The following is a 12293-nucleotide window of genomic DNA, read 5'->3' on the forward strand; positions in this document are numbered from 1 at the left end:
ACTTATTGTGTATTGTTTGCATGCCTGAACTCAAATCTCAGTAAGAAAAAAAAAAGAGAAAAAAAAGAAAACTGTAGCTTGATCACAATGTCTCACAGTAGATCCAGGTGTGTTTTGTGGTTTGGTGCTGCCCTAGGCCCAGAGAAATCTGCTGCCTCCCCGTTTAGCTCATATTTGACTTGTATCTGTTTCTCCGAATTGTACGGATCAGCTAATTATCCACTTAATCTTCTCTGGCAAACAGAATACAAAAGTCATTGTTCCATTTTGAACCAACTTTGGTGATAGTAAGAGTATCAAAGCAGCATGAAACCAGATTGTCTATGGTTCCCTTAAAATCCTGCTGTCCTAGGCACAGGCATAGTTGATCTAGGACCAACTATACCTCTGAGTAGGTCACACATTTTTTTTAACTCTTAAGCTATTGGAGATGGCAACATAAGTAGGAATTACAGTACATTGGGCTCCATTTATCAAGCAGCAAATGCTGTTTTGGAGCCCTCGCTAGGCATGCTCACTCATGCGTGCCTGCTATCCACAAGTTAAGAAATAGTGATCTTCTGATTGCAACTTCTTAACCTCTCCCCCACCTCAGAACAAGCAAGTTCAAGGTAATTGAGAGTGATTGGTCACCCATGAACAGGAAGTGGCACTGTACAAAAATATACTTGTGCAATGTTAAATGCAGGCTGTAATCATTGTGGTTAGGTTAACAAGTAAGTGATTTTATAAATGCTGCCCCTTTATAATTATCTTTAAAATAAAACAGCTTGCACTTAACATTACTTAAAGTGAATGTAAATTTGAATGAATATGTGCCCAGTTTTTAAAAATACTATTAAAAACAGGGGCCCTTTCATTCATTAAAATTTACATTGAAGCATTAATTTTAAAAAAAACAGTCATTTCGATAACTGATTTGGCTCTAAAGGCCTCGTGATAAAGGTATTGTCAAAGCGAAATTACCTTTTTGGTCTCACCAGTCATATAATCTCTGTAGCTCCGGCGATATTTAATAAAAAAGTGGGCTGACCATCTGTTCTGATAAATGACGAAATGCGGAAATAATTGTGATCAAAGTTTCATCAAATGTCCGCCAACATCGACAGTGATCTTGGTGTAGACCGTGCGTTTGCTACAAAAATGTCTTCTGTGTAGTAGCTGTTCAAATAATCTGTACGTAAGTTTAGTTTCACTATACATTCAGTAAATTTCTTTCAAATGAAAATCTCGCCACTGAAAAACTGGTGACTGATATGGCTGAGAATGTGCATCCAAGATGGAGTCTCACCTCGATGTCTCCCATTAAAATACAGGTTACTCCCACGGAACATACTGCTGTTTGAGCAGTCTCATTCCCCCTTTCCCTCTCTTATTGCTGTTTGAACAGTTCACTCCCCCTTACTCTCTCTTACTGCTGTTTGAGCAGTCTCACTCCCCCTTGCACTCTCTTACCGTTGTTTGAGCAGTCTCACTTCTCCTTACTCTCTCTTACTGCTTTTTGAGCACTCACTCCCCCTTACTCTCTCTTATTGCTGTTTGAGCAGTCTTACTCCTCATTACTCTCTCTTACTGCTGTTTGAACAGTCTCACTCCCCCTTACTCTCTCTTACTGCTGTTTGAGCAGTCTCGCTCCCCCTTGCTCTCTCTTACTGCTCTTTAAGCAGTCTCACTCCCCCTTACTCTCTCTTACTGCTGTTTGAGCATTCTCACTCCCCCTTACTTTCTCTTACTGCTGTTTAAGCAGTCTACCTCCCCCTTGCACTCTCTTACCACTGTTTGAGCAGTCTAATTCCTCCTTACTCTCTCTTACTGCTGCTTGAGCAGTCTCACCCACCCTTGCCCTCTCTTATCGCTGTTTGAACAGTCTCACTCCCCCATACTCTCTCTTACCACTGTTTGAGCAGTCTCACTCCCCCATACTCTCTCTTAATACTGTTTGAGCAGTCTCACTCCCCCTTTCCCTCACTTACTGCTGTTTGAGCAGTCTCAATCCCCCTTACTCTCTCTTTCTGATATTATAGCAGTCTCACTCCCCCTTACTCTCTCTTTCTGATGTTTGAGCAGTCTCACTCCCCCTTACTCTCTCTTTCTGATGTTTTAGCAGTGTCACTCCCCCTTACTCTCTCTTTCTGATGTTTGAGCAGTCTCACTCCCCCTTACTCTCTCTTTCTGATGTTTTAGCAGTCTCACTCCCCCTTACTCTCTCTTTCTGATGTTTGAGCAGTCTCACTCCCCCTTGCCCTCTCTTACTGCTGTTTGAGCAGTCTCACTTCCCCTTTCTTACTGATATTTGAGCAGTCTCACTCCCCTTTATCTCTCTTACTGATGTTTGAGCAGTCGCATTCCCCCTTTCCCTTTCTTACTGATGTTGTACTGTAAAATCTTGTGTATTTACTTTTTTTTTTATTTCTGGGGGGCTCAGCACATTTTAAGACCCCCTACCATTTGAAAGAGTAGGCAATGAGATGGGGCTTGCATTACCTCCACATCCCGCTCCCTTACCATTATTTGTGGTGACATCACCGGTTCACCGGTTCTCCTATTAATGGTTTGGGAGTGCTGATCACTAGACTACCAAAACAGCTTTTAATCTGTGATCCACCAGAATGACGAGAATGCCTTGTTCTGTGCAGGCCGCGATGCTCATGAAGAGAAATCCTCACCATTGTGCATTGAACCAGTTAAAGGTAACATAAAACCCCAACATTTTCTTTTGTGATTCAGACAAAGCTTACCATTTATTTAAAAAAAGTTATTTGCTTCTATTATCAAATGTGCTTTGTTCCCATGATTTTCTTTGTTGAAGAGATACCTAGGTAGGCATCTGGAGCCCTATATGGCAGGAAATAGTGCTGCCGTCTAGCGCTCTTGCAAATGGATAACATTCTTGCAAAACTACTACCAGATAGTGTTTCAGACACGTGCACGCTCCTGAGCTTACGGCCCTACTTTTCAATAAAAGATGCAAAGGGAACAAAGAAAAATTGATAATAAACGTCGATTACAAAGTTGTTTAAAATATGTGTGACCTTTTCTGAATTATGAGAGAAAAATGGTGTTTCATGTACCCTTTAACAGCCTCACTTGCATGCTTTGTGCTCTCTTAGTGCTGTTTGAGTAGTCTCTCTCTCCTTTGCCCTCTCTGCTGTTTGAGCAGTCTCACTCCCGCCTTGTCCTCTCTTACTGCTGTTTCACTTGTCTCACTTCTCCCTTTGCCATAATTTACTGTTTGAACAGTCTCATGGATCCCCCTTTGACCTCTCTTGCTGCTGTTCATACACTCTCACTTCCCCTGTTTGACCTCTCTTGCTGCTGTTCATACACTCTCACTTCCCCTGTCTGACCTCTCTTGCTGCTGTTCATACACTCTCACTTCCCCTGTCTGACCTCTCTTGCTGCTGTTCATACACTCTCACTTCCCCTGTCTGACCTCTCTTGCTGCTGTTCATACACTCTCACTTCCCCTGTCTGACCTCTCTTGCTGCTGTTCATACACTCTCACTTCCCCTGTTTGCCCTCTCTTGCTGCTGTTCATACACTCTCACTTCCCCTGTCTGACCTCTCTTGCTGCTGTTCATACACTCTCACTTCCCCTGTCTGACCTCTCTTTCTGCTGTTCATACACTCTCACTTCCCCTGTCTGACCTCTCTTGCTGCTGTTCATACACTCTCACTTCCCCTGTTTGCCCTCTCTTGCTGCTGTTCATACACTCTCACTTCCCCTGTCTGACCTCTCTTGCTGCTGTTCATACACTCTCACTTCCCCTGTCTGACCTCTCTTTCTGCTGTTCATACACTCTCACTTCCCCTGTCTGACCTCTCTTGCTGCTGTTCATACACTCTCACTTCCCCTGTTTGCCCTCTCTTGCTGCTGTTCATACACTCTCACTTCCCCTGTTTGCCCTCTCTTGCTGCTGTTCATACACTCTCACTTCCCCTGTTTGTCCTCTCTTGCTGCTGTTCATACACTCTCACTTCCCCTGTTTGCCCTCTCTTGCTGCTGTTCATACACTCTCACTTCCCCTGTTTGCCCTCTCTTGCTGCTGTTCATACACTCTCACTTCCCCTGTTTGCCCTCTCTTGCTGCTGTTCATACACTCTCACTTCCCCTGTCTGACCTCTCTTGCTGCTGTTCATACACTCTCACTTCCCCTGTCTGACCTCTCTTGCTGCTGTTCTTACACTCTCACTTCCCCTGTCTGACCTCTCTTGCTGCTGTTCATACACTCTCACTTCCCCTGTTTGCCCTCTCTTGCTGCTGTTCATACACTCTCACTTCCCCTGTCTGACCTCTCTTGCTGCTGTTCATACACTCTCACTTCCCCTGTTTGCCCTCTCTTGCTGCTGTTCATACACTCTCACTTCCCCTGTTTGCCCTCTCTTGCTGCTGTTCATACACTCTCACTTCCCCTGTTTGCCCTCTCTTGCTGCTGTTCATACACTCTCACTTCCCCTGTCTGACCTCTCTTGCTGCTGTTCATACACTCTCACTTCCCCTGTCTGACCTCTCTTGCTGCTGTTCATACACTCTCACTTCCCCTGTCTGACCTCTCTTGCTGCTGTTCATACACTCTCACTTCCCCTGTCTGACCTCTCTTGCTGCTGTTCATACACTCTCACTTCCCCTGTCTGACCTCTCTTGCTGCTGTTCATACACTCTCACTTCCCCTGTCTGACCTCTCTTGCTGCTGTTCATACACTCTCACTTCCCCTGTTTGACCTCTCTTGCTGCTGTTCATACACTCTCACTTCCCCTGTCTGACCTCTCTTGCTGCTGTTCATACACTCTCACTTCCCCTGTTTGCCCTCTCTTGCTGCTGTTCATACACTCTCACTTCCCCTGTTTGCCCTCTCTTGCTGCTGTTCATACACTCTCACTTCCCCTGTCTGACCTCTCTTGCTGCTGTTCATACACTCTCACTTCCCCTGTTTGCCCTCTCTTGCTGCTGTTCATACACTCTCACTTCCCCTGTCTGACCTCTCTTGCTGCTGTTCATACACTCTCACTTCCCCTGTCTGACCTCTCTTGCTGCTGTTCATACACTCTCACTTCCCCTGTCTGACCTCTCTTGCTGCTGTTCATACACTCTCACTTCCCCTGTTTGCCCTCTCTTGCTGCTGTTCATACACTCTCACTTCCCCTGTTTGCCCTCTCTTGCTGCTGTTCATACACTCTCACTTCCCCTGTTTGCCCTCTCTTGCTGCTGTTCATACACTCTCACTTCCCCTGTTTGCCCTCTCTTGCTGCTGTTCATACACTCTCACTTCCCCTGTCTGACCTCTCTTGCTGCTGTTCATACACTCTCACTTCCCCTGTCTGACCTCTCTTGCTGCTGTTCTTACACTCTCACTTCCCCTGTCTGACCTCTCTTGCTGCTGTTCATACACTCTCACTTCCCCTGTTTGCCCTCTCTTGCTGCTGTTCATACACTCTCACTTCCCCTGTCTGACCTCTCTTGCTGCTGTTCATACACTCTCACTTCCCCTGTTTGCCCTCTCTTGCTGCTGTTCATACACTCTCACTTCCCCTGTTTGCCCTCTCTTGCTGCTGTTCATACACTCTCACTTCCCCTGTTTGCCCTCTCTTGCTGCTGTTCATACACTCTCACTTCCCCTGTCTGACCTCTCTTGCTGCTGTTCATACACTCTCACTTCCCCTGTCTGACCTCTCTTGCTGCTGTTCATACACTCTCACTTCCCCTGTCTGACCTCTCTTGCTGCTGTTCATACACTCTCACTTCCCCTGTCTGACCTCTCTTGCTGCTGTTCATACACTCTCACTTCCCCTGTCTGATCTCTCTTGCTGCTGTTCATACACTCTCACTTCCCCTGTCTGACCTCTCTTGCTGCTGTTCATACACTCTCACTTCCCCTGTCTGACCTCTCTTGCTGCTGTTCATACACTCTCACTTCCCCTGTCTGACCTCTCTTGCTGCTGTTCATACACTCTCACTTCCCCTGTCTGACCTCTCTTGCTGCTGTTCATACACTCTCACTTCCCCTGTCTGACCTCTCTTGCTGCTGTTCATACACTCTCACTTCCCCTGTTTGCCCTCTCTTGCTGCTGTTCATACACTCTCACTTCCCCTGTTTGCCCTCTCTTGCTGCTGTTCATACACTCTCACTTCCCCTGTCTGACCTCTCTTGCTGCTGTTCATACACTCTCACTTCCCCTGTTTGCCCTCTCTTGCTGCTGTTCATACACTCTCACTTCCCCTGTTTGCCCTCTCTTGCTGCTGTTCATACACTCTCACTTCCCCTGTCTGACCTCTCTTGCTGCTGTTCATACACTCTCACTTCCCCTGTCTGACCTCTCTTGCTGCTGTTCATACACTCTCACTTCCCCTGTTTGCCCTCTCTTGCTGCTGTTCATACACTCTCACTTCCCCTGTCTGACCTCTCTTGCTGCTGTTCATACACTCTCACTTCCCCTGTCTGACCTCTCTTGCTGCTGTTCATACACTCTCACTTCCCCTGTTTGCCCTCTCTTGCTGCTTGCTGTTTCTCATTGGCCTCTGTTTTATAACATTTAGGTGATATAGCTTCACTCTCACACTTGCATTATTCCTGAAGAGCTCTGCAAGTTGCACATACAGCTATTTCTCCTGACTTTCTATTTTTCTCTTGACATAACTCATTTTGAGTGGCAGTTTTAGAACTTTAAATTCTGCATGAAAAGTGATACATGAGGGGGTGGGACAATTCATCGCAAAAGTAATTTAATAAATGTCACAGAAGACAAAGAAAACCTGAAACATCTCATGACCTGGTCACTGATTGATCTACAGGAAGGTTACAGTTGCTCACAGCTTCTGCCAAACTGAACCTTTCAGTTCCTCTATTTATGCGCAGAAGTTATACAAAATCTCTGAAATACTTGGTCTCTAGATTTATCAAGTGGTGACATTTTTATTTTACTTGAAAAAATATTGCAGAGTACAAGAAACCATATTAACCGTCACACCATGATGTTTTTTATGTTTATTGGTTAAATTAATTTGGAAAAGCCAACTCTGTTCATCTGAATTGTCGTGTACTTCACTTGATCTGTTTTGTAACACGCGCTCTTGCAATTTGTCTTCTATAAAAGTTTGAATTAGACCATAATATAACAGTAATATCTATTATAATGTAGTCAAACAATAACCAAATGATCAAATCAAAGCCTATTAGAAACAGGTGTGCCACAAGATTAGTAGGAGGCATCTTGATCACATACTTAGCGACGTGCGTAAAAACAATTATCTCCAATTTTTTTCGCACATCAGGCAATCACAAACCTGTCGCAGCACACAAGTTAAGCGTATAGATTTTACACGGCGTACATAGTTTTAATTCCCATAGACTAACATAGAACTGGCGTTGGCAGTTGGTATCAGAAAGACAACGCATGAACTTATGCACACAGAATGTATATATTTTACTCCAGTTTCTGCTCGCCACACATAGGCAGGCCCAGCAACCCCTGCGCACAGTAAAAAAACAGTATAAGTCCATAGAAAGCTTAACAAACACCTAACTGAAAGTGCGTTAAACCAATTACAAACAGCACAACCTCTTATTTTCAGCCTTAAAACACCTGACATACTATGCACACACCCTGATTACCCACCATGTTTCTCTTGCAGTTTCTGAGACGTAAGAGGGATCGTTTGGAGAGTCACTGTCATGAGGCGCAAGGGGTGCCAGATGGACCACCAGCACCAGGTGCTGTGCCTGCTGCTCCAGTTGCTGCTGGTCATGGCATGCTGGTCCTGCACATCCAGAGGCCTGCAGGACCACTCAGATGTCGTCAGCAGCAGAGGGGGAGAGCAAGGGCATCCAGGATTCACAGGGTTAGGGTCATCCTGTTTGAAATGACCAAGGAGGTGGTCAGGGACAGGTATAACTTGACATCTGCAAACTTCCTTGCCCTGTATGAGGTCTTGAAGGATGATATTGACCCACAAGTTTATATTAACCAAACTCTTACTGGTATGCAGAAGCTGTTGTGTGTTGTACACTTCCTGACATCTGGCACATTCCACTCAACAGAGGTCTATGTGTTTGGTATAGCACAGTCCAACTTCTCCAGGGTCCTGGGAGAGGTGATGAGTGCTCTTGAAACCAGACACAGTGCTACATTAATTTCCACTCTACCCTGAAGGAGTGGAACACACTCAAACAAGACTTCTATCGGCTTGGGGGCATACCCAATTTTATGGTGGCAATCAACTGCATCCTTGTGCATATTGTGGCTCCACATGAGGAGGCATTTCTCTAGATAAACAGGAAGCATTACCATTCCTTGAATTGCCAGATGGCCTAAGATGCTAATTTGAAGTTCACCAATTAGTATGCAGACTTTCTGGAGAGTGGACATGACTCCTACATCCTGAGTCAGACCTCCTTGTTCCAGCAATTTGAGGATGGGACACTCTCGGGAGGTTGGCTGCTAGGTGAGTATACACTACATGAAGTTTATCAGGGTAATTCACTTAAGTGAGAATTGCAGGGAAATTAACATTAATTTCAAATGTAAGGCCAAAATAGCTGAACTGTAAACAGCATTGGCTTGGAGAACTTTTCTAATTTGGCTTTTCTTACATAGATTCTCCAAATCAATTTTAAATTATGATAATTCTCACTTTAGTGAATAACCCAATAATTTATACATGTCTGCTATCAAGTCCTAGTGGAACTCACTGTATTCATCATTTACCATGCACACTATTGTTAAGCACATGAGGAACCTGTATTAATCCTAATATCTATGTTACTTAACAGGTGATGCTAGGTATGGCTGCAGACCCTGACTGCTAACCCCATTGGCCCGACCCGTAACAGATGCCCAGCTCAGGTACCAGAAGGCCCACATTTGGACATGTAATGGAATTGAAAGGAGCTTTGGCCTACTAAAAACCAGATTCAAATGTCTGGATAAAACAGGCGGAGCTTTACTATATAACCCCACAAAAGTGTGTTTCATCGTCAAAGCATGTTGTGTTCTACATAACATTGCTGTGGACACACATCTATTGGGGGAGATGCAGCCACAGCAGCATGAGGTGGTGCTGGTACCTGGGGGTGTGGACAGGGAGACACTGAGGGGTGACCAAGTATGCGACTACATTATCCAAGAATACTTCACATGTAAGTGTCATGTTCCTAAGCCCACTCATATAGGTCACCTGTATTATGATGTATGACTGTAACTCACCTACCATTGTATGTGTCTGTTTCATGTTTTGCAGGATTCCCTACTGAGGATCCTCATTCCTTGTAAGTGAATCTACACCATCCCACCCCCTTTACGTAAACCCCTCTAATTCCTGCATATATCTCATTGTGTTATTAATGTTTAGGTGACACAGAAAATATCCTGTGGTCATGACTGGCTACAAAACAGATGCCACATCCCACATTCCCTAATGTTGTAAACAAACATGTATTATTTGTACTCCTGTGTAAACTATTTCTGTGTGTGATACATGGATTAACATCTTCTAAGTGAATATTAAAATCCATGCCCTTGATACACATCTATGTGATGTGAGTTAGAGTACACTAATATTGAATACCAATGATAATATTACATGTGGTGTAGTGCCATTTCACCACAGGTCATATCATCATGTGTATACAATATTAGAGTACTCTAACACCCATCACATGGATGTGTATGACATACACATGGTAAATAACAAAGGACAATGGTTATGGTAAAATTAAATATTTTTTATTGTTTACGAGGCTTTTTTGATGAGAGAGCTAAGATACCTGGGGTGGATGACCTGGTCCTCCTGGCCCCTGCAGATGCATGTGTTGTGCATGGTGTGCTGGGGCAGATGATCAATTGGAGGATGTGTCTTGCTGGTGTTTAACATGTTCCACCAACACACCCAAAAGCAGATTAAGTTATCTGAATATATTGTCCACCTGCAGGTGCATATCAAACTGCCATCTCACCATCTGTGACATATGGCCCACAGCTGCACAGAATGATGATGCCATGTCTCACAGCTGTAGACTCCGTCTGTGGAACCCCTCAGTGCTTCTGTGAGCTTCTTCTGGATCCTCATGTATTTGGAATTCAGGGGGGACTCCAATATGTACACAGATGGGTGAGCAACAAGGCTGGCAGGAGGTGGAGGGCCAGGAGGTGGGGTACCAGGTGAACAGAGGAATGTAAGTTTTAGGAGTGTAAGGCGCAAATGAATGCTGAAACCACTATAGTGAATTAATGAATAGGAATATAAATGGTGAAAAAATAATAAATAAAATGATGTTTAAAAAAAACAGTTTTGTAAATATTACACTGGACTTTGTTAGACAAAAAATATTTTATTAGCCCATTAGACTAGTCTAGCTATTTTACCTAGTACATTGAAACACCTAGTATAATATTCTAAAGTTGTCTAATCTAAATTGATATTGATGGTTAGCATATGTCAAATAACTGTGTTACCATGAATATTCAATGAATGCTAGTAAAATCTTAGTACAAAAATTGGAATACAAGTATAGGATGCAAGTGCCTGTAAACACGAAGTAGAAGAAATATCTAATAATATTCAACTGATAGTTACATTTACAAACAATTCAGGAGGCAAAACACTAGGAGCTTGAGTGTACTCCTTATCTTCTTTATCTTTTAGTCTTTTTCTGACATCTGTAGTGAGATAAGTAGAAATGAACTTTGGCTTATGAAAAGGAAGGATCCTTAGCCTTAGTGAAGTTTGTAGATTGTCACAGTAGTTAGCTACGCGTTTCGGCCGTTAGACACTGGCCTTTTTCAAACTGTACTTGAGTTCCCAGTGTTTTGCCTCCTGAATTGTTTGTTTACTAACAGACCGCAAATAATCATCATATCCAGAAAAGGGGACAAACATATGACCTATTGGAGAATCCACAACAAGAAAGAATAACCAGCTGAGTGGAACAAAACTCCAACCAGGCTCCAGAATCGGCTAAGAGCACAGTAAGTAAAAACCATACCGCTCCTTACTGTATGTATCTCTTTAGACCGTAGAGCCCTGGCAACGCTATAGGAGTACGGACCACACTCTCCCATATGACCAACACTTGATACCATTTTTTATACATCACATGTTTTAAAACTCTGTCGGCCGACAAAAATAGATTACAGGAGATTACAATATATCTAGATTTATACATGTTAAATTTGTAAATGTAACTATCAGTTGAATATTATTAGATATTTCTTCTACTTCGTGTTTACAGACACTTGCATCCTATACTTGTATTCCAATTTTTGTGCTAAGATTTTACTAGCATTCATTGAATATACATGGTAGCACAGTTATTTGACATATGCTAACCATCAATATCAATTTAGATTAGACAACTTTAGAATATTATACTAGGTGTTTCAATGTACTAGGTAAGATAGCTAGACTAGTCTAATCTCATAAAAAGTCTTTCAACCATATCATCAGTTACTTCGTTTTAAGACCAGAGAAACACACATGTACAAACTATTATATTAAATAAATACTATTAGTGTATATAGGTTTTTTTATATATATTAGCATCTTTATATCAATTGACTCTGTTATATTTTAGAGGATTATTATTTATACTCAAATATATTCAAATGTATATATTTTAACTCCATTGGGCTCATAAAATATTTTTTGTCTAACAAAGTCCAGTGTAGTATTTACAAAACTGTTTTTTTTAAACATCATTTTATTTATTATTTTTTCACCATTTATATTCCTATTCATTAATTCACTATAGTGGTTTCAGCATTCATTTGCGCCTTACACTCTTAAACCTTCCATTCCTCTGTACACCTAAATAAGATATTTTTTTGGGGAAAATATCTTAGGAGCCAAGGCTTACCCTAAAAGGCAGCGCAAAAAAGTTTTATATCTCACCCATCCAGGGGTACCAGGTGATGCTGGTGGAGGTACTGGTGTAGGTGGAACATCTGCAGCTGCTGCTGGTGGAGGTGGAAGTTCTGCTAATGCAAATGGTGGAGGTGGAAGTTCTGCAGCTGCTGCTGGTGGAGGTAGAAGTTCTGCTGATGCAGATGGTGTAGGTCTGTCTGCTGATGCAGATGATGGAGGTCTGCCTGATGCTGCAGATGGTGGAGGTCGGCCTGATGCTGCAGATGGTGGAGGTCAGCCTGATGCTGCAGATGGTGGAGGTAGGCCTGATGCTGAAGATGGAGGAGTTCTGTCTGCTGATTCAGATGGTGGAGGTTGGCCTGATGCTTCAAAGTCCCACTGTAGACAAGTGGCTGAGCACCCGGCCTCTTTAGTAGTCACATCCTCTGACAGTGT

The sequence above is a fragment of the Bombina bombina genome, chromosome 7, assembly GCF_027579735.1.
Source record: "Bombina bombina isolate aBomBom1 chromosome 7, aBomBom1.pri, whole genome shotgun sequence".
Classification (NCBI taxonomy): domain Eukaryota; kingdom Metazoa; phylum Chordata; class Amphibia; order Anura; family Bombinatoridae; genus Bombina; species Bombina bombina.